The 24,058-nt window shown below is 37.6% G+C and overlaps 1 protein-coding gene across 5 annotated transcripts in view; it reads right to left on the bottom strand.

Moving 5' to 3' along the window:
- The window catches only part of CHRM3 (cholinergic receptor muscarinic 3), a 235,116-nt gene extending 213,759 nt beyond the window's left edge, over positions 1-21,357 (bottom strand). For 2 of the 5 annotated variants that reach the window (XR_015731458.1, XR_015731459.1), the window contains exon 1: positions 20,472-21,176. The gene's annotated coding sequence lies outside the window, so the exon portion shown is untranslated. Of the gene's footprint in view, positions 1-19,999 lie in introns of all 5 variants that reach the window. The other 3 variants (XM_034428278.3, XM_087882975.1, XM_034428279.3) reach the window with 3 other exon arrangements.
- Between the last annotated feature and the right edge of the window lie 2,701 nt (positions 21,358-24,058).

The raw sequence follows: 24,058 nt of genomic DNA, 5'->3' as shown, positions 1-24,058 counted from the left end.
CAATTTGAAGGGATCATTATATCTTTCCTTCTCTAGACTCCTACCTGTTCAGTAACGTAACTGTCAACTCCAGCAATAAAACAATAACCTTTAAGAATATTTTTAATGGATGAGGATGATGGGAGTGGAGCCTTAAGGAATCTTAGGTTCCAAAAGCGTTTTATAACATACATTTCTACAGTACATCTATCTGAAAGTGTTTTTAAAAAGAAATTTCAAACAGATTCTAACTGAAAACTTTGAAGTAGATGTGTATGTCATCACATAATTAAACCTATTATGCTATGAGGATGTTTTTAACAACTGTCTTTCATTCAAACCAATTGACTCAGAAATAATTTTTAAAGACAGAATTGTTCAAGGTTTAATCCCAACCTGTTTGGTAAAAGTATTGGAAATTAAGTTTTATTTATTGTATAGGAAAATAAATCAGGACCAGCCCGGTAGCACCTTTTCAAACTAAAAAATAACATATAATACATACATTTTTTATGTAGTTCACTTCATCAGACGTATGGAGTGGCTAAACTAATCTGGGATTTAAAATAGTATGATGGGGTGTATCTGTTGAGGTAGGAGGGAAAGCCAGAAGATAGGGTGGAGATGTTAGATAGATTACAAGTACTTATCAAATAGCAATTATAATGTGTTAAAATCCCATTGTGTTTGTTGAAACCTCCTGGGATAGCCTAATAACTTTACTCTATGTGAATCCAGCATTATTTTGCTCAATTACTCCCCCCCCCCCGCCCTAAAATGGCTACTTTGGTATCTGTCTAGTAATGGAAGATTCTGGGAGCTGAAATGATTGACATTTTATCCTTGTTTTGAAGCCTGATACATTCCTTTGTACAAAGTCCTAAACAGAATCCAGTGGGTTATTGTTGGCATCTCATGGCATATATCACATTAGTGAAGTATGAGAAGGTACTTTAATCTTGGTGTTATTATTGGTCTAAATACATGGGCTTGTTGCAGAGTCTAGTTCCCATCTTACTATCATTATTCTGTTATTCCTTGTTGCTTGTGAAAAGCTGCTTCAGAATGGTTTGTGTCTATGTGCAAGTGTTGGTTTGTCATCCAGTGTCTGTAAAAGTACAGTGCCTTGTCCAATATGGCTCATAGCTTATTAATAATGTGTTTGAATGACTTAATCTGGGAGATATGGACAACTAGCAGTATGCCACAAAGAAGAAGGTTTAACCTATTCTCCAAATCACCTGAACATGACAAGAAGCAATGGATGGAAACTAACCAAGGAGAGAAGCAACCTAGAATTAAGGACAAATTTCCTGACAGTTAGAACAACTAATCAGTAGAACTACTTGCCTCCAGAAGTTGTGGGTGCTCCAATCCTAGAGATTTTTAAGAAGAAATTGGACAACCATTTGTCTGAAATGGAATAGGGTTTCCTGGTTGAGCAGAAGGTTGGATTAGAAGACCTCCAACCTATCTTCCATATTATTCTGCTACATTCTGTATGTTATTGTTTTTATGGCCTGTCTTTTAACAGTCTTTTTTACCTGAAAACATATTATTTTGAGAAATGTAGGCAGAATGTGATGCATACAACTCAATTCACTTCTGTTTTTTTCTACATACCATAGTCTACTAATTGTGGGAATGCCCATACACTTTACAGCTAACCAAGGTAGGAAGCAATTGAGTAGTAATTTGCTGATCATCTTATTCAGTCTTTTTTGTAGTGTTTGTTTTTAAGAGTTGTAAAAATATTAAATCCTTTATGTTATTTCAATATAAAGACATGGCTGTACAGGATTTTTATTTTATCATCAAAGGTTTTTCAACTGCCATTTTACTGCACTATATTTGCATATTGGTCATTCTGCTGATTTAAGTATTATCTAGTAGGAATCCTTTCCTAATGTCTCTCATTGCTCCAAAAAGTCAGGCTTTCCCTAAGAAGCCAAAGCATTCTCTGCATTAGTCAACATCTGGAAATGAAACAATTCATTTGAACAATGGAATTTTGTGATAGTCTTATAGAGGAATGTTTTTTCCATGTCCCTTTCTCCACAAGCTTTGTTGTATTATTTCTGGCCTCCACAATATTATGTCACTGTGGTATTCAATTAATTCTACTTCTGTCATTCCACCTATTTTTACGTTTCTCTGATATCAGCTTTGAAATACCTAGCTGGATTCCAAAGGCTTTTTTTACAATCCATGTATCCCAACATTAATCATCCTAGTGCTCAGACATTCATGAGTTTATCCAATCGGCTTCCAGAGAAGGAGTGGGAGTGGTTACAAACGGTTATATTTTGTCTGAGGCAATGATTTCTGTCATTTATAAATCCACAATTGCTCATATGCAAAAGACAAGGGATCAATAGATATCATGTGAATCAAGCTGGTCAGTCGCTGTGGTGCATCCTTTATTTCCTTAAACCTCTCTTACTCAAACTTCAGTGTTATCATTAATCAACCTTATATGTGAGTTTGTGTGACCTTGCCCATCTTCCTGAATATCCATGCATAAAGTATGGATTTTGAGAGGAAATCTTATACTCATAAACTCTTTAAAATACTTCCTGTTCCAGTGACCAGAATTTAGTTCATTTTTTCTCAATTTTCTTTCTGCATATGAAGAAGTAAATAGTACATGGATATCACTGTTTTTTCATAGACAGATTTTCAAACCATATTTACTCTATAATTCTGTACCCTTTTATTTAGGATTAAACCTCATTTCATTCAATGGAATTTCTGGGTAGACATGTATATAATTGCACTGCACTGTTTAAAGCATGTAACAAAAGAGGTGGGGACTTTCATTTTAAAGATGTTATTTTTAAGAACCAGAAGCTTTGTTGGAAGGATTTGTGACTTTAAACTGATGCTGAGTCATAATGTAGATTACTACAGAACTAGGAAACATAATTCCTCATGTTCCAAAGAAAGGAAAATAAATGCAAACAATTTTCTTCTCTCCTGTTAGAAATACTACAAATACCAGCAATTTCTCACTTCTTAAGTGATGGGCAGAGAAGCTTAAACTGTGTAAACTTCTACACAATTAAACTAATTGAAAATACATCATTCAACTGTGATTGGCCTCTGGTTTTCATACATCAGAATATTTGAATTGGAAGTGTGTGTCAAACAGTAGAAGCAGAAAAAACGAAGTATTGTGGTATGTTTTCCATATCCCTAGATCTAATATTTGCCAAACATTTTTCTAATATAATATGTTTCTTTGTTTCTCACGGTTCCAGAGGTTTTGCAAAGTTTTCAAGCAGATATTGCATGTCAAACATAGGCCAAAATACATACGCACATTCTAAATAAACTGTTCTTTAATTGTAAAACAAACTTTCTTTTTAAAAAAATAGCAAAAGAAATCAAGGTTTCCAAGGCAGACACTTAGTACCTTATCCATCTATAGATCTCCCTGGATTTATTTATTCAAACTTCTCTTTATAATTACAGAAAGCAGAACTTCATTGATCAAAACAAGGTAATTTCAAGCACAAATATGTTGAACTGGAATGAGTGGTTTTGCTATTTATCATTGTACAAAATAGACCGAGCAGCCTCACATTTTGAGCCAAGTTCCAACCTGTGTTTTCTTTAGTCATCAAAATGTAATCAGACTTATTTGTTTAAATGTTCACAGAAAGTTAAGTACGTGAGAATATATTGTATAGTGAATGAAATATACAGCAGCTAATTGTAAGCTTGATTTGAATTTGATATCCCTCCTATTACCCAAACTGGTGTTTACCCAAACACCAGTTTGGGTAAACAGGTATTTCTTCTGAATTAATGTTTGGCCTTTTCAGTATCAAATTAAAAACTAGGCAACTACATTCAGGATGTTTCCACAACAGCTTTTGAATTACTTTGTTTAAATAAAAGCCTGGGCACCTTAGAAAGAAATCTTTTTTGTTTGTTTGTTTGTTTTTGTACCTTTTAGACAGGGTTGACTCCTCCTGAATGACTAACAAGTCCTTCTAGTTTTCTCTGCAAAGTTTTGCAAAAGTAGTTTTACATTGTCTTCTTCCTAGGGCTGAGAGAAAGTCAGTGGTCCAAGGTCATCTCAGTTGACTTTAAAACTAAGATGGGATTAGAATTCATGGTCTTTCGTTTTCTAGCCTGATGCCTTAAACTATACCAAAGAAACCATCTAGAAGATGCTTATTTTAGCATACTTTAAAAAGGAATGTTCTGATAACTTTATTATCTGCCAATGTTAACACATTTATAGCTCTAATTTTGTAAGAATTATAAATATTTGATATCCATTTAATGAATATTATATATAGTACCACATCCAAATGGAAAAGTGAAATCTACAAAGGAAAAAGAAACCCAAATTGTTGTCAGAGGATGAGGCTAATCCTAGGAATGCTGATAGTTGCCCCAACACTCTGCTGAGTCCTACTTACTTACATACTGGGCCCTTTTCCAACAGACTGCAGCAAAGGAATCATTGGGGTTTTTAGAATTTTGTCTAGCCTTCCATTCTAGACTAAAATGTGTTTTACTACCAGCTTTTGACCTGAATGTGTTCTTGGCGTATCCTTGTTTACAAATACCCAGACTCTTGGATAGATCTGAGGCTTTGTTGTTATTTGAAAGCTCATCAACTCTTTGAACTATATATATGAAAGTTGGTCTGACTTCTGATCTTGATATGAGTTACTAAGTTACTACATCTTGATATGAGTTACTAAGTTACTACATCTTTAGCAAGGTTTTAATTTCCTTGTTCAACAATTTACTTATACCCTTTACAAAAGCTAGCAAACATTTAATTCCAGTGATACGTTAAATAAAAGGCATGGAACTATTACTTACTCTAATAAAGCATTCCATTCAATTTGAAAACACACATGCAAACATATCTAGTTGGAGATGAATATGAAGTTGAGTTGCTTAATAACAGCAGATAAAAGCAACATGAAAAATCAAAATACCCTATGTTTGTGTAAATAGGGATGATTTCAATTCCCTTTCCCATTTTAGTTATGTTTCTCCTTTGTACTCCCTCCCCCAAATTATCTGAAAAAGATTTAGGGTACTATTGGCTTTACCATCTGAACTGTGTGCATAATTCTTGTACGGTATTTCTGCTGGAAATAATCAAACTATTTTCCCTAAACACTCTATACAAAGGAATCTAGCAATAGAAGTGAGATCCACGCATATCTTTTTTTTCTTTTTAGAATGTGAGTCCTAGGTAATAGCAGTCCATGTTGTGATAAGCTTTTTACAGTGATAAAAATGGGAATTATGCAGGGCATGAGATTGTATGAATGTAAGACATCATCCCTATCAATTCAAATGAGAAACATGCAAGGCAGAGATCAGTGGAACCTAAATTTCAGTCTGTGAACCAATGATTGTGTTTCTAAGAATACTTCAATCAGTCCTTAGTGTGAATACCCCCAAAAAAACCCAACCACTTTTAAATGAACAATAGCTCAAGATCTATTATTGCAGGGTTTCTTTGTTCTCCCTTGAAAGAGTGGTGCGGTGGCCTAATGGTGAAGACGCTTGCCTCCCACTTGGAAGATTGAGAGTTCAATCCTAGGTAGCAGCAAGTGTTTCTCTCTTAGGATGCAAAGAAAAACAATCTGCTGTGAATTCTGCATGGCACCAAGGAGGACATCCAGCCAGTAAATGCTCAGCTCCATCCAGTCGCCCCGATTCTACCCTGAATTAAGGGACTTACAAGGTCATTAAAAAGGAGTTTATTGTTTTCGCTTGAAATAATAGAAAAGTTGGGGTTCTTACCCCAAATCTTAAATATTTCAGGCAAGAATACTGTTTCATCATATCTGGAAATTTTATAAGCTTATTCATTTTCATTTTTTAAAGTTGAATTTGAAAATGATTTTTAGGACCTCACCCCATTCCTAAGAGGTCTGTAAGGGGCGTGCATAAGAGCACCAGAGTGCCTACCGTCCCTGTCCTAATGTTTCCTTTAATTGTATTCATTTTATGTATTCAATTCATGCTTATACTTATATATATTATCTAATATGTACTCGACAAAATAAATAAATAAAAATAAAACTCCACATATGCCATCTGGGAATTGTTTATCTAAGCTCTAATGCTTGCAGACGTCTAGGTATTTTTATAAATTTAAAATCATAATCTATATGGACCATTAAGACAGGTAATGTTGATTGACATCTGGCTCATATCTGGATACTAGGTATGAATCTGTGTTACTCTGCACCCAAGCTATCACTATTTCCTTTTCAAAATAGTATTTATTTGCACATATAAAATGAACTAACTGCCAAATCAAAATGGTTTCTATCATCTTGGAGCTGTCATGAGAAAAGAGCAATTGTTAGGTGTTGATAGAAAATGGAGATTGTAAAAGTACATTTTTATTATCATAGCATATAGGTGTGAATTGAAGCATATTCCAAATAGTCAATGACAAAGGAAAAGACTGAGGCTGTAGTACTATGAATACTTCTAAAGCAAATATTCTCACTAAATTCCATGGAGACCTTCTTCTGAAGACAGGCAGAGAACTGTGCAATAAAATGTAAAGTATTATAAATCCATGCCAGCAGGAATTTTACTTAAGGATATAATGGGGTGGATCAGGATTTGGTCATACCCTGCACAGTAGAAAAAGGCAAGGATTGAACATACCGTAGCATCCAATATTTCTTTTTAAAGATTATGTATATACCTAACGTAAGTTTTTTTTGCATTTAGATCATGTATCTGTTAACTATTGCATAACTTATAATCAAATACAAGCTTTTTAAAGAAAAATATATATATTCTCCTTTGATAAAATATTGTCATAAAGCTTATTAGGCTTCATGAATTGTGATGTACAAAATATTAAGAAAGTATAGAATAATAACTTTATTGTCACTTTGAATGTACACTAATCGGCATACATTAAAATGAAATTTTGTTGCATACGGCTCTCAAAGGGTCACCACCTCCAATATACACTACATAAACATGACAAAACAAATAAATACAAAATACAATATATTATATGACACAGAGAAACAACACAGTCTAGTTCGGATGTATACGTGTATACGGTGAGAAAAATGTATCTTGCAAGTTTACCAGACGGATGGCATAGGGAATAGTATTTTGAAGTGCAGATAATAAATTATTTAATTTGATGTGTTTTCTATACAAAATTGTTTTCACTATTTTCATTTGCACTTTCTTCCTCTGAATTTGTTAACTTATGTGTTCCTATTCCATGATTTATTTATGATCTAACTTAAGCATTTTAAATAGAAAGGGTGGGATAAAAATAAGACATGAGTCTCTCCTTATCCAAAATCCTACTCTTTTCAAAGTTATTTTTGTAACTCTTTACTCCATCTTTTCTTCGTTGTATGTTTGGCGGTGGGAAAACCAGAACTCTAGAGAGGATATCAAACATGAACACACCATATAGTTTCCAAATTTTATCTACACATCTTTTTTCAAGATAATCTGTAAAGTGTCAATTGAATAAATCACTGATCCTTTTTCACTGAGCTATCCTGACTTGAAAGACTGACAGATCATATCTACATCTCAGGGAAGAAGACTTTCTCCAAATTATTAATTTCTTACCATAATACCTTTTTTTTTATAATATTAAACTTTGCACTCATGTTTGTGTGCTCTCGTTCTGCCTCTCCCTTTGAATATTCCTATTTGTTGTAAATCCTTAGAAGTTCTTTAGGCACTTATTTTCAAACAAATACTCCTCTGCAGTACAACTTTTAAAACTGGGTAGGGCAGATAGTAATAGTTACCATTGGCTACTGCCATTAAAGGGCTTGCACAAACAATATGACAGTTGTACCCAAACAGGAATTTTTAGTTTATGTTGAAGCAAAAAAAGGCTAAGGAGATTTTGAAATTTGAATATCATCCAAAAGCAATAGAATAGAGTTCTAATAAGTGGAAATGAGTTAGGGATAATTATGTAGGTCCAAGGAGGATGGGGGAGGGGGAGAAGATGTAAAAAAAGGAATTGTTTTTTAAGGAAGATGTGGTGGGGGAGAGAGGAGGATGAAATGAGAGAGAAAAACAATCCAGGAAAAGCTATGGAAAAACATTCAGAAGTCATTTCAACATGTTGAACGAACAGCAATAGTAGAAATGGTTGTACATACATAGAGCCTTTCAGGAAGAATCCTGCATACAAATCTGCCCAAATTCATAGTAATAGTAATCCTGCATTGTCTTTGCTGTGGAAGATCTTGTCTTAGTTCCACATATTAGTTCCCGGTGGTCTTCCGGGTGCGCTTCAAGGTGTTGGTTATCACCTTCAAAGCGCTCCATGGCATAGGGCCTAGCTATCTCTGAGACTGCCTGCTGCTACCGACGATCTCCCATCGACCCGTGCGCTCCCACAGAGAGGGCCTCCTCAGGGTGCCATCAGCCAGACAGTGTAGGCTGGTGACCCCCAGGGGGAGGGCCTTCTCTGTGGGGGCACCTACCCTCTGGAATCAGCTCCCCCCAGAGATAAGGAGAATCCAGGACCTCAGTGCCTTCCGTCGTGCCCTTAAAACCCATTTTTTCAAGCAAGCCGGGCTGGCTTAAGATGAAATTTTTAATTGTTTTAAATGTTTTAATTGGTAATGAGTTTTAATTGGGCCAAATTTATATATCTTTTAATTGTTTTTTTAATATTTGTCCTGCATGTTTTTTAATTTTGGCTGTACACCGCCCTGAGTCCTCAGGGAGAAGGGCGGTATAGAAATTCAATAATAAATAAATAAATAAATAAATAAATAAATAAATAAATAAATAAATAAATAAATAAATAAATATTCTAGATTCACCCAAAGTGGAAAGCTCTCAGTATGAAGGAAATAGGTGGCAACTATTTTTGTTAATGGGAAAGCAAAATACAAATGGCTTTTAGTATGTAAATTTGTGTCTGTATGTGTATATATGTACAAAAAAAATTCCTTCCCACCCCATTCCCCAAATGTGCGAGGTACAGCACGCTTGGAGTGGTAGCATCAAGAGTTCCCACTAGAGCACTACAGCACCCAATAGCTATATATCTATATGTAGGCAGTCACATACACACACATGTAGTATACACAAAGGAAGGAATACAGATTCATAAAAGAAGTGGTTACCATTGTCATCAATTCATTCAGCAGTTTATATATTCAGAGATCTATCAAGCTAGAAATAAAAGGTAGAAAGTATCAGTCAAAATTGAATATCCTTAGCAACTTTCTCCAGCCAAGAATAATATATCACTCTAGCTACGCATGACCAAAATATTCACCTAAAGGCCTTTCTATTCATATAACACAAGTAAGATATCAGTTTTTAGCCTGCAAAAGGAAAGGCTTGATAACCTAAAATCACCAACTCCTTTAGCAGAAGGTCTGTGTCCTGAATTCACCCCATGATTGCAAGTTCCTGCCTCTAGACAGCACCATCTGAGAGAGAAGAAAAGCAAAAGTGGCTTGCTAGATTTAGAATAGATAACCTGGCACTTTCAAGCTGTTTTGAGCTGTAATTCCCAAAGTTTCTTGGCACTAATACCCACCCAGGAAATCCTATAAAGTTATTTTTGAGACATTTGTAGAAGCAAGCAACCTGGTGTCTTCCTGGAGTCATATACCTTTGGAGTCATATGCCTTTGTGTAGAGAGGTAAAGATTTTCAGTCACCCAAAATAATAAACAATGATAGTACTAGTCCCTAAGAAGCCACACAATTTTCTTAATTATATTCAAAAGCCAAAATGCCAGTTCAGAGTCCACTTTTAATAAGAAATCCTTTATAAGGAAACAAGGACGGGTTTTTTTTAAAAAAGAGAAGACTTGGTGGTAATCCCATAATTTCTTTTTTTTTTTTTTCATGACTTAAAATAAATACTTGACTAGCCAACTAGTTCACTCCTCCCTAATTATAATACCAGCTTGGTCACTTTCTTGTTTGGTAAAAATAAATCAAGAAGACAAGATCTGGATTCACTCTCAGGGGAAGTACTAGTACTATAGGTGAAAAGCATCTGGGTGTTGTAATCACAACTTTGTGCATAACACAACAGCATGATGTAGCTGCTAAAAAGTAAATGCTATTTGGGGTATAAATGAGTTAGATAACAGCAAATAATTATTTGATTCTATTCAGCTTGGTAGATCACTTTTGGAATATTGTGTTCAGTTTAGAGCGCAACAGACTAAAAACAATGTTTACAAATTTAACATACAGAAAGGTGATACCCAAATGATGAAAGTAAAGTATTGTGAGGAAGAGTTAAAAGAAATTGATAGGTTTATCATGCAGGAGAGAAGTCTAAGGAAAGATGTTAATAGTGGAGTTTTTTTACATTGTTCTGAAGGACCTGACTAGAACCAGAAAGTACATTCAGGTTAGCTATTAAGAGGCATTTCTTGATACCAAGAGCTGCCAAGCACTAGAATATGTTGCTTTAAGAAGTGATATATTCTTCTTTGTTGGAGGCCTTTCAAAAGAGACTGGATGCTTATCTCCAAAATACTTTTAACAGCTCCTGCACCAAACAAGAGTTGGATTAAATAACTTGAGACCCCTTTCAACTCTATGGTTCATGAGTATATATATTTTTGAACAAAATTGACTTATTTAGGATGCCACTTAAGAATTAATTAGCTGCATATTAAAATAATTCAGTGAAGCCAAGCCTTATTAAAATAAAGGAACATGATGATACTACTTTGTTTAATGGATTTATCAAGTGGTTATAGGGAAAAAAAAACAGCTTACATCCAACTTTCTCTTGATCTTCAGCTTCTCACTGTCATCTGGATTGCTGATGGGAGTAGTTGATTGGGAGAGAATAGCATGTATACAGTGTACTTTCTCTTACACTCTCTCCGATACACACCTACTTATTTTGAAATAATTTGTTCTCCAATAAAAACAAAAGTCCTGAGGCAGACAATAAAAATGTCAGGCCTCTGCAAATCAGGCCTTATTTGATTCAGACTAGGGATTTGAAAATTTAATTCAATCTAAGTTTGTGATCCAAGGATATACCAATTTGAGCTGCTTAATATTTTTTTAAAACTCTGTAGGCTATAATGGGAAGCAGTTAAATGCTTATGGCTGTGTCATTTTTGGCAGAATGGGATGAAAATAGCAAGAATATTAGAAACTTTAGAAGACATTAATCTTGTCACATTTGACTTGGATATTATAAAGAGGTTCACCACAATTAAACTTTGAAATATCCTCTCTGTAATTCTTACAGGAAGAACAACATTGTAGGCAAAAAATAGCATGTATGAAGAAAGGACAGCATAGCAATTTTCCAGAGAACCAGGAAACTGTATTGAATCAAAGCAAAAAGGATCATCCTCATTAATTTAAAAAACCTATAAGAATATATGCTTATTTTTCTATTTACTTTGCTACAGGTTTGACATAATACCAGGCACACCCATTGACCTGTGCTTCTGAGGAACTGTAACTCTGCTGCTCCCATCACCAGGTGTTGTGAAGTACCAAAATGATTGGCAACTTGGCCTCTCCAAGAAAAAAAATCCCATTTCGATAGGGGACCAGACTGGGCAAGCTTCATTAACAAATCTTAGGACTTGGTTGCACATTGGGGAGAATGTTGCATTGACTTTTCAGATGGGTGAGTTAAAGTGCTTTACATCAGATCCTTAACAGAAAAATATACGAGCACAAATTGTCCTTAATGCTGGATCTTATTCTGCCACAACAGCCAGGCAGCAAAGAATACAAAGCTTACAATTTTGGGGGGAAGAATATATTAATAGATGATCCCTACTAAGGAAAGGGATTGGGGAATTCCACTATTTCATTTCCCTTACCTGCTAAGCATACAGCTGCTTAGAATGATGATGTCACTTGTCCAACTAACAGATGGTAGGAGCTAAGATGAAGTGAGACAAGACTATTCCAGTGCTTCTTATAGACCACCACCACCCTTTATACCTGTTGTTAGTAGGGCTATATCTAGCACTCTTTTTCTTCTTTCTTTCCTGGTTTAAATCAAATTTATGTGCAGCAAGGTCTTTTTTCAAAGGCGCACTAAACTGGGTCTGAAAACTAAGTCTGGTGCACCAAACCTATAAGATACCTGCATAAACTCTGAAGCAAAGGTCTTTGTGGAAGCTGATCCAATATGGCAATGAGGGTACTATCCAGTGACCTAAGAGTGAGTGGTGATTCTGCAGCAATTAAAGTGGCCCACAGGAAATGGGCAGATCCCAGTCTGACATACCAGCAGTCAAAACCTCAGCATGTTAGACCATGTTTATGTTAGAAGAAATCAGTCTTACTGTTACTTCATAACATCATCAGTGCTAGAGAGGATGAGAGATTTGCTCCCCGTTTATATAAAGTAGCTTGCTCTGCCACTGTTAATGTGGGTTGTGCTTCCTCCTTGATAGTTCCTTCATGAGAGAATTAAGCAATTCTATTGTTTAACTTATAAGGGAGTACCAAAGAGAAAACCACATCCCTACCAATACTGGAAAAGCAAACTAGTGTATATAAACGGGAAGCAAAGCCTACACTTACTAGTACTGATGATGTTATCTAGTCAGGTCATGAAATATCTGCAAACAACCAACTTCGGAGAAAATCAGGGACTCCACAAGTCAACCTTGAGCTATTGTATATTGTTTTCTATTAGCAGGGTGTTATAATGGAGAGCAAGAGGGAATGAATGGCTTTCATTGTCTTTATCATCACCGTTTTTCTACCATTCTTACAAGCAATAAAGATTTGAGCCAATTATCTGCAAGCCTGTACTGGCATTTACTCATTGCCTAGAGATTTAAACCTACCCTAATCATACATAAATTAAGCATAATGGTACAAGAGTGTGGATTAGACTGGTTAGTCATGAGCTTATATTCAGAGAGCTGTGTTTTACTCCAATTTAAGTTGGCAGGACCAGCATGAAACTCTCTAGTACTTTCATTAGTAGTAGAAAGTCTGAAATTATGGTTTCTGGTTACCACCTTAAGAAACTGAATCCGAAGAAAATAAATGAAAGCAGCATTTGCCTTACCACCACAAAAGAGCTCCAATAAACAAAGTTAAGTGGCGTTATAATATTTAATATTTACACCACATTCCTCTAATATTTATCATATTAGAGGAATGTGGTGGCTCAGTGGCTAAGATGCTGAACATGTTGATCGAAAGGTTGGCAGTTCAGTGGTTCAAAATCCTAGTGCTGCGTAACAGGGTGAGCTCCCATTACTTGTTCCAGCTTCTGCCATCCTAGCAGTTTGAAAGCACGTAAAAATGCAAGTAGAAAAATAGGGACCACTTTGGTGGGAAGGTAACAGCATTCCATGTGCCTTTGGCATTTAGTCATGCCGGCCACATGACCACGGAGATGTCTTCGGACAGTGCTGGCTCTTCGGCTTTGAAACAGAGTTGAGCACCACCCCCTAGAGTCGGGAACGACTAGCACATATTGTGAGGGGAACCTTTACCTTTACCTTTTACTCGTGTTAGAGACCCCATCACTCTGCTCTACTCTCATTCAGCATTCTTAGAAATAAGTTGCAGTTATGCTTATTGTTTGCAATAACCCAGAAGCAGCACAAAAGCCATTCAAGCTATCAGTATCTTCAAAAGACAGCAAAAAATTTGAAGCGTCCTAGCTGCTTCATGAAGTAGTGGGCTCTCCCTTTCACTGGAGGCTGGATAGTCATGGTAGCAGCACCCTTAGAGATCCTGCATCGAGCAGATAGTTGAACCAGATAATCTCTAAGCTTGCTTCCAACTCTATGAGTCAATTCTTTGTATGAAAGAATTGTCTACTTCAGTTCATGAATCTGCTTCAATTACATGGTTTTATCAAAGCTTTGTCAAATCAAAGCATCTCTTCAAAGACTCTCATAGCCCTTAAAAATATTTATTATATGGAAATGGTTTATGACATTTTAAAATCACACATAAGAGTCTGCATGTATACTTCATATCATGCATATGAACACTGCACTGAATTCATTTTAAATTATGTTTCAGGAAAGAGGATTAATTCTGATTTCACTAAGGTAACTAGAGAAACATCACATATCAGTTTTGATGTTATTACTAAAGGCACAAAGAGCAACAATTAGAAAAGAAAAAGCCGGATAAATAAAATCAAATATCAATACCTAATTATAGCAAAACAAAATACAGTCACCTTTTATCAATTGACTTTGTGATAACACTGCTTTTTTTTTTTTTATTTGATTTATATGCCGTCCTTCTCCGGAGACTCAGGGCGGCTTACAATGTGCTCAGCAATAGCCTTCATACTTTTGTATATTTATACAAAGTCAGTTTATTGCCCCCACAAACTGGGTCCTCATTTAACCTACCTTAGAAAGGATGGAAGGCTGAGTCAACCTTGAGCCTGGTAAGATTTGAACCTGCAGAAATTGCAGGCAGCTATATTAATAACAGGGTGCATTAAACCACTGTACTACCAAGGCTTGATGCCAGTTTCACTTTTGCATTCTGAAAAGCATATTGTTACCAATGTAAAGCCTTCTGAATGATAATTTCCCATGGTGGTTATAACTTGTGAAGTTGTAGCCCAGCATATTTGAAGTCTACTATTAAGCAACTAATTTGGTCATTAGGTCAGTGTCCAAAACAAGACCTGAGTTTAAACATTGTATTTTTCATTCCTTTAGTTACAAGTGGTTTTATGTTATTTCCTTTTTATTCATTTGGCCATATTTCAGCTGATAAAAATGTAATTAGCTCAAATAGAGGAGATGCTACAACAGGACTTGATAGAGGAAGCAACTCTCCACCAGGAAAAAAGAGACCAAGTCCAGTGGATGAATGTGATAACCAGAACCAAGGAATTTTGAAGATATTCTGAAGATGAAAGAAATTGTTTCAGTAGAAGATATTTGATTCCTGAGATCATGTTCTATATTATCTGGACGATGGATTGCTGGCATGAGATACAGGCTACACTTCAAAAAGACGAGGAACAATATATCTGCACAAAGTATGTTGATCAGAATATATTCACAATGAATCCTCTAAGGACTAGAATCAGAAATTAAACATTGTAAGGACTTGGACACTGCAAGAGTAAACAAGAGAAAAACTAAACTAAGACCAATATAAATCACTCAGTGAAAAATCAGAAAAGGCACTGATTTGGAGTTCATCATTTTTGTTGGGTATATTCTAAAACATGCCAAGTTGGCATGCTTTACTTGTCTGCTTCACTTCACACAACATACATAACATTTCTGCCACAGTAAGTATCAAGACTTATCCATATTGACCAGTGGAATCAAAGGAAGTAGCTTCTATATGCAAAGCATCTTCAAGACAGACGGTTACTTTGTTATTCTGCTTCAGTGGAATGATTTGCTCAAACCTATTCTCTTTAAGAAACAAGAATGACTAAAATAACTGGAAGAGAATAAATGGTGTCCTTATCTTCAAAAAAAAAAAAAGGTTGTGGAGAAGAAAAACTACCAAGGGAAAAACAAATTAATCTGACACAAATATCTGTGTCAAGTAAGAAAAATTATCTACAAATATCATTAATAAATCACCTTGAATTTTTCAAAACCAAGTCTTATCAGACTAATCCATGCTTTGATCAGTTAACTTGAGTAATAGTGTCCATGGTGTTCTCTGAGCTTGTTTTCTTGCAGACATTTCATTACCCAGCTAGGTTACACTTTCAGTGCTCTGAATCTCAGTGCTCTGCTGAATATTGAAAATGTTTCATAGCTAGGTAATGAATTGTCTGTAAGAAAACAACCAAGCTCAGAGGGCACCTACGGCTCCACGGTTCAACCCTGAGGTAAAATATTCTCTTCTATGTGTAACTTGAGTAGATTGTGAGAACGCTGTAAGTGTAGTATGTTTAAGTTCAAAAGCACACATTACAATTAGGAAAGCAAGTTAAATATAGGTGGGTTAGAGTGCTGTTGGGTAAATCTCTAGCTGAGCTGAACACTTTGCTGAAGGAGTATTTATCCATGGTTTTTTATCACACTGGAGTGAGATACCAAATGGAGAACTAGATTGTTTGGTCCTGGGCCCTATCATCAACATCTTTTTTTAATGATTTAAGTGAAAAGATAATGAGAATACTCATTACATTTATGGAAGATACAAAATTGGGTAGGTAGACAGAAAGAAAATACAAAAAGTAGCCTTAAGTTAGAAAAGTGGACTGAAAATAACAGAATGAATTTTAAGAGAAATTTAGGAAACAGAAAATCAAATACTTACAGAATGGAGGATAGATAGCGTGTGCCTATGTATGTAATTTTAGAGCAAAGAGATCTGGATTTCAAAAATGCACACAGATATTTCCAGCTGCAAACAGATAAAGAAAACTCCTTCTTCAGTGACTTCAAGTAATAATCTAGATTCTGGTAACCCTAGTCATAAACTCACTAGAAATCAGCAGGGTATGTGGTGCTAAAAAGGTACCTTAGGTTTCTAAAAAGTTAAAATTTGCAAATCACAGAGAATTAATAGTTCCATTTTATCTTACATATAGTATCAGATAACACCTTAAATAAAGAGACTGGATCCAAGAAATCAAATTAATTCAGAGAATGGCAAAAAAAAAGTTAGAAATTAGAATCTAAGGCTTGGAAAAAGTAAGAGAATTTGATATTTCTAGACTTCAGAAAAAACAACTGAGATGGAATATGACAGATACTTTAAGTATCTGAATAGGTGGTGAAGATCTGTTTTATTCTGTTTCAGACTACCGAATATGGAATGGGGTGGGAGGAGTTAAATGATGGAAGGTTGTTTCCAACTGAATGGTAAATAAAACTTAAGAAAAAATAAATAATTACCAGTTCAGCAACAGAACCAATTCTTGAGGGGAAAGATGAGCTTCTCTTCATCAGATTCTCAAGCAGAGATGATTCGTTATCTCTTAGCTTCTTCCAACTCTATCTATGACTGTAAATATATCTTAATTCAGTTAAAGCTAGTAATCTATCGTGAAATGTATTGTTTTGGAAACCTTTTCACCAGTTTTATAAAAACAACTGGGGTAAACACAAGAAGTGGGTGGAGATAACACAGGCTAATATGCTAGTATAAATATTATATTTGGGAAAAGATAGATGTGCAAATGCTAAAATATAAGTGAGTTGAATGAAAACAGGCAAGGCCTTATAGAATAGGCAATTTAGTTCGAAACAATTTGATTCATCTAAAAATGTCCTTGTACACTAATAGCTATTTATAGTTACTGCTTTCTTTATTACCCAGGATTAGCAGTAAATGTTATTTTTCACACTAAAAGAATTTTCCAGCCAATGCCAAATTCTATAACTATTACAGATGATGCCTTAGGAACTATTACAAAATATTACAACTCACATCATAATAGTGAACAATGTAAAAATCCTAACTGAATAGAATCAAGCTATCATAAATTGTATTTCATGTAAGTTCAAGAAAAATATAATGCTGAGGTTTTCAAGAACAGCCAGCTAAGCAAATTTCAGAACCTCCCAACATTCAAGTGTGTGTATAACTGATTCAAATATAAAATAATTCCAAAAGGTTGACTATTTTGAATTATTTTTCTCTATTTATTGTTAAAACTAGTAGATAAAAATGATCCTTTCCTATTGCTCTAGTCTATCCAATTTAAAGGGAAAACAAGTCTTCTTATGCAAATAGGCATAAGAAGAGCCTATGATCTGAATCTCTAAAGCGATAACCTTATCCCCCTACTTTTTATCCATTTTACCCTTTGAGCTTTTAATGGGATAAAATGAAATAAAATTTTCAAGAGGTTGAAAAGCTCCACTACAGGTTATGTGAATCAGTTTAACTTTACAAATTACTACTAGGAACAGCTAGCACGAAAGGTTTTTTTTTCCCTCATATCATATAACTGGCCATAAGGAGTGAGATAATATCTTGTGTTCCAGATATATTCCAAACCATTTTAAGCAAACCAAACACTATGTCTAATTAAATATCCAGAAGCAAACAAAATCAGACTGTAATACACTATTCAATCACTTTAATATTTCAAACTGAGTAACACAGTAAAATTCCACTATAAGTTTCAAATCAAGTTTTTTATTTAAAAAAACAAAAAACAATTGAAAGTATTCATAAACTGTAGCAACATGTTTAAAAAATAAGACATGTACAGACACACTTTCTACTAAGTGTTGATTATCTTTGGAGAGTTCAGATGTCTTTTTATGGAGAAATTTAAAATGAGATCAAAGTTAATTCTTGTTGCTAAAAAGTATTTGGATGACATAGGATGACATAAATAATCTGACATGGGAAGATATATATTTCTGTACATATTTGGAATTTTGTGCTATAGAAGTACACACATGGAATGTAATACGTGTATACTTATTTTGCAAGTAACTTACTCTTAAAAATATTTCCAGCAGAAAAATATAATTTACTGTACCTACCCTAGAAATTCTGATTCTACAAATCTTTCAGTCTAAATTACATGGAAAAATATAAGCAGTGTATTGCATGACACATTCATGGTTACCTTAACAATAGTTTTCTCATAAAAAATCCTGGGTTCATCCAACAAACTGCACAAAAAAACTGTGCAGGTAGAATTTACGCATCATTCTAGATTAAAATGTGGTTGAGCAGCTTGTGGGTCAGTATAATGCACACACAGCTACTGAGTCACAGGGTGTGGAATCTGTTACCAAAGAGGGGGTTCTGAATTAAGGAACAACGATGAATGTCAGCCAAGACAGAAAATATGAGTTTAGGAAAGTGCAAGTGATAAATAGATAGCAAAGTCTGCTAGCGCCCCATGTTGTCGCCATGTTATTTCAGTCCAAGAGTAACAAATAAAAATTGACTAAGGATTTCAAGAAGATCACTTTGAACATGTAAAAGCAATATATTAAAATGGACATTAATAAGGATATTTATACTATATACATTTTCGTAAAGAAGTCAGCACACACAATTCTTACAGTTTCCAGAGCTGATAGCTGTTTTAGTGTATTGGGGAGGCGGGGAGAAGAGGGAGGGAGGGAGGCAGAGAGAGGGAGGAGGGAGAGGGAGAATTAAAACCTTTATAAAGTGGTTTGCAGTCTACAAAAAAAAAATGCTATGATAAATTTGTTAGTTTTTACAGCACCACTGAATCTTGATTGACAACTCTGCTAAGACCCTGAAAGGCAGTATCCTTCTCATGTAAGCAGAAGACAAATTATATATATAAAATATCCTGTTTTGCCCAGTCTATTGCATTCCTGACAAAGGAGTGATTTGAACTGAGGGCTTCCTTATGTGGAGCTCAGCCTCTCCAGAGATATATTATCGTGCCCTTTAAAAATGAATCCAGATTTGAGAGAGGAAAAAAAAAGCACCACTGTTCATTTGAAGTCCAGCAATGAATCTATCCTGTCTCTGACTCAGTAAATGGAGAACCATTTTCACCCCCTTCTTTCTCCTCCTCCCCCCCCGTTTTGAGAGTCATTACGGAGACTGCATACCAATTTGCAAGGAGGGTACATCTCAGGTAAGGCAACTTTATAAAGATGTATCAGACAAATCCATTTGATCCTTAAAGAACACCTGGTCAACTCGAAAAACGAGACGAGTCTCTCTCCTTAACAACTAATTTAAATGAAATTATTAAAGCCAGGCTTTTTGGGGTGGGCGGATAGCGGCGATAAACAGGTAAGCATCGTTTACCTGTACGGTATTTTTACATAGCAAGTAAACATAGAAAGGTTCTTGCCAACGTGGTGTAAGGTGATTTATTATCAGTATTCGCAACTGTTCGAAACGGAAAAGTGGTAGTAGGCATTTTAGACTACTGGACGGGGAGAGGGAAGGGAAGGGGGGGGAGGACGAGTCCTGGGGTGGGGGACATTTAAGGAATCAAACTAATAGTTTTATTCCTACTGAAACTGTGACATTTTTCCCCCTGGAAATCCAGGGGTTAAAATAGACTCTCTGGTCTAAACCATAATCCTCGCGATTGCCCTAGAAGGAAGAACAGCCGTTTCGGCGCTTACATTCACACCTGGATAAACCGAAGGAGCAGGAAGATAAACCTGGACGCCTCGTCGCCACGCCACGCCGGCAAACCGACACCGAGTAAAGTGTTTGCCCTAAGGAAACCCCCAAGGATTCCCGAGCTAATCCGGCGAAAACGCGCCAGGCACTCAAAGGCGAGCTGGGGTTTTTTTGCACTGGACTTTAACGACGTTCAGCGTTCCGAACGGGGCGTTCCAGCTGTCCTTTTCCCGGCTTTCAGGAACTCTCGGAGCTTCGGAGCGCGGATTCTCCGTTCCGGGGTCGACTTTTTAACAACTCGTCTCCGCCAAGCCGCTCCGTCTGGCGCCGTCGACCCCGAAGTGATTCTTGCCAGAAACTTTGAGAGCCCCAACGGGGGAGCGCGAGCTAGGCGCGCAAAACCTGGCGCCAAAAGGTTCCCCCCCGAAACGAGAGATTTTTAAGACTCCGAGCCGAGAAGGAAACTCCTACCTGGCTGGATGGCTGAACCGGGGCGCGCGCCCTCCAGGTGGTAGTAGGCGAAGAGGCGCTGCCAAAAAGGCTGAGGCAAAGGGAGGAGAAGTATATCCCCCCTCCCTTCCCCTCTCCTCCTCCTCCTCCTCTTCCTCTTCCTCCTCCTCTCAGGCGAGGCGAGCAGGCGCCCGGGTCAGGGGCTCCTCAGCTTTCCAAGCGCGCGCTAATCGCCTCCGGCAGCTGGACGCGGCTTGCACCTGTGTGTGCCTGGGAGAGGCAAAAGGCTTCCGCTTCGCTCTCTTTCTCTCCCTTCTCCCCGTCAAGTCAGAGCGGAAACAAGCTAAGGAGCCCAGTCCTCTTCTTCTTCTCCCTCTCTTCCCCCCGGGCCACGTCTCCGCGCTCCCTGCCTAGTGCCGGAATGTCCGAGCCGTCGTTGGGAACCGCATCCACCTCGGCCTCTCCGCCCCTTTCAGCCGCACGCCAGGAGTGGGCACTTCCCAAACGCACCGCTCATTGGCCGGCCCGCTTGCTGACCTCACTCAAGCCGGTCGCGCCCGCCTAGTGGATTTTCCTCAGCGAGCTTTTTATTCTAAGGGGCGCCCGCTAGTGCTGCCCGGCGCGCCTCGGGCGGCCACTTCCGTCTCTTCCAGGCACACTCCCGGGTACGCTGAATAGCCTCCTTGGGTCTTCTCTTCCGCCGATGAAAGACACGGTGCTAAAGATGACGAAAAAGCAGGCAGCTGGTTGCTAATCCCTACTGAGAACTGTTGGGCTGGGCAGGGTGAACATGTGACGTAAAACCGATGACAGCCGTGGCATAATCGGAGGGGTGCAATATGGCCATTGCGGAGACGCGAGGCGCTTTCCTCACAGCGTCCTTTCTGTCCCCAATCTGAGCATGAATAATCCGAGACTGAGAACAGGCAACAATCAACGTTGGCGGTGAGACGTCAAGTTGACCAACCGAGGCTGCAAAGAACATCACAGATGCCTTGCGTTCAGCTGTCCCTCACCTTTATTCTCCTCCCCCCAGTCCATTCAGAAGAGAAAATAATTAACCAGGGTGCCCCTCCCTCCCTGATGTGTAAAGTTTTGCTTCATTTACCATTTAGTGTGTATTTGTCTGATGGCAAAATAAAATCTGCACAGTAGTTATGAGTGGAAGGCTTCAGTGGAAAGCCACCTTTCATCATGCATTTAAAAAAATCCTTGTTGTAAAGTTGTGATGATGAAAATTTGTGTGATGCTTTCCCCAATAGTTGGGACCATGATTGCATGTGGTTGCGGTGGCTGGAAATAACATTCTAAGCAATGCCTTTAGGATACAACCAGACAGTCGCGTTGATATGTTATCTTCTAGCCCTTGAGCCAGCAGAAAATAATGCTGGCATATAATTGCACTGCCGTGACTGTCAAGTCCAATTCTGCTTCAGCAATGAGGCTGGCGGGTGGTGCTGTCCTTACAGTTTTAATGTGAGATAAGTTACAGAAAATAGTTGGGGGATTCGACTGGTTTTGTTTACCCCCCCCCCCCAATCAAGCATCACTTATTGGCAGGAAAAATGACCACTTGGTCTCCTTAATGTGTGATGGAATGGGGGTGGACATAGGCCAGTTCCTGGGACAGAGAATTTAGTCAACCGTAAAGTTGCCTGAGTGATAAGCTTTTTCTAAACATGGCTCTAGTGGGTGGGCTCTAGCACTGATGATGTTACTTAGTTTGATAATAAAACATCTGCAAGAAAACCACCAAGCTCAGAGAGCATCAAGGATCCCAGAGAAAGAAAGAACCCACCTTAATGGCATGGGACCAAGCTACTTGAAGAACCATCTCACCTCAATGGCATTAATCTGCCCCATTCACTCAGGATGAACGGATGTGCTGTGGATCCTGTTGGCCAAGGAATTTCAGTTGGTGGGATCTAAGAGAAGAAAGAGCCTTTACTGCCCTCTGGCCCCTCAACATGAAATCTGCCCCCCACCCTCTTGGCCTTCTGAAAGGGTCTCAAAACCTGGCTCTGTTGACATTGGGCTTGGGGGCCCAATGGGGGTGTTGTATGCTGGAAGTGGTTAATGGACTAAGAAGAAATCCCCACCTCCACTCCATTTGTTTGTTGGTTGCTTAAAGTTTTAATATTTTAAATGCTCTCTTGTATTTATATTGTATGCTGTCCAGAGTTGCTTGGCAGTGAAAAGAGCAGCATATACATTTAATACATGAATAAAATAAAATAAAATAAAATAGAATAGAATAAAATAAATAAAATAAAAAATAAAATAAAATAAAATGAACAATGGATCAGGCAGTTAAAAGTGAAGGTGGACAGTTTGTACTTGCAAGATTCTGTTAATGTAGACTTATAATAAAGTAGAATTTATCTAATCCTTTTCCTTCTCTGGTTTGCGATGGGTTTAGAACAGGGGTGTCAAACACAAGGCCGCGGGATGGATTCAGCCTGCAGGGTGCTTAGATCTGGCCCGTGGGGCCAGCCTTGAAATAACAAAGGACTGGCCCACGGTACCTCTACTAGAAAAAATAGGGCACCAGTTCAGACCGGATTGCCCAATCCGGTAGCGATGGCAGCGAGTGGTTTGGAGAACTGCTAGCAAAAATCCCTGTGCGCCTCCCTCCCCCCATGCCCAGCTGAGCCGTGCGATCATCAGAGGCTGGTTTTTGTTTTTTTTTACTTTTAAAAGCATTTTTTCTACAACCTCTTCAGCCAAAAAAAATGCTTTTAAAAGTTGAAAAAAAAAGCCTCTGATGATCGCGCGGCTCAGCTGGGATCGTCAGAGCCTTTTAAAAGCATTTTTTCTACAACCGAAGAGTTGTAGAAAAAAAAAAACCTTTAAAAGCCTCTGACGATCACAGCTGAGTTGCCTGATCGTCAGAGGCTTTTAAAAGCATTTTTTTCTGCAACTTTTTCGGCTGAAGAGGTTGTAGAAAAGATGCTTTTAAAAGTTAAAAAAAAGTTGGCCACGCCCACCCAGTCACATTACCCCCAAGTCACGCCCACAGAACTGGTAGTAACAAATTTTACATTTCACCACTGCCACATGTGGCCCCCCTGCAACCGGTTTTGGCTACCAGAATGCTGTAAGAGGCCTTCCAGGCCCAAAATGAGGCCTCTGGAGTGCTCTAGGAGGCTGTCCTTGACACAGAAGGTTATAAAAGGGAGGAAAGGTAAAATACTTTATCTTTCAGGCTTGCAGGATTCTGCTACTCTAGCCTATGTTTCTTGATCTGGTCTCTCTCTCATAAGGAGATCAAGTAGATCAATTAAGTATTAAAAAAACAAAATCACAGAAATGTATGCCTCTCTATTTTTATAAGTGTATAAAATCATGTGTGTGGAGGTGCGGTCCCATGTCACGCCCACCATGGCCACGTCCAGTCCACCCCCCACCCCCCAGTTCTCCGAGGTCAAACATAACCCTGATGAAATTGAGTTTGACACCCCTGGTTTAGAACATTTTCAGAACAGCATTAGTTCCACATTCAGAAATAGCCCAACTGAAAAGTCACAAGATTGGAAGAGGCATTGAGAACAGCACTGGGTGTGCTCCTTTCACTTCACACAATGTTCTGTGCCTGGATACTTCTAAAC

The sequence above is a fragment of the Pantherophis guttatus genome, chromosome 1 (genome assembly GCF_059756535.1).
Source record: "Pantherophis guttatus breed Tessera chromosome 1, ASM5975653v1, whole genome shotgun sequence".
Taxonomy (NCBI): Eukaryota; Metazoa; Chordata; class Lepidosauria; order Squamata; family Colubridae; genus Pantherophis; species Pantherophis guttatus.
This window is presented reverse-complemented; position numbering and strand designations above follow the sequence as displayed.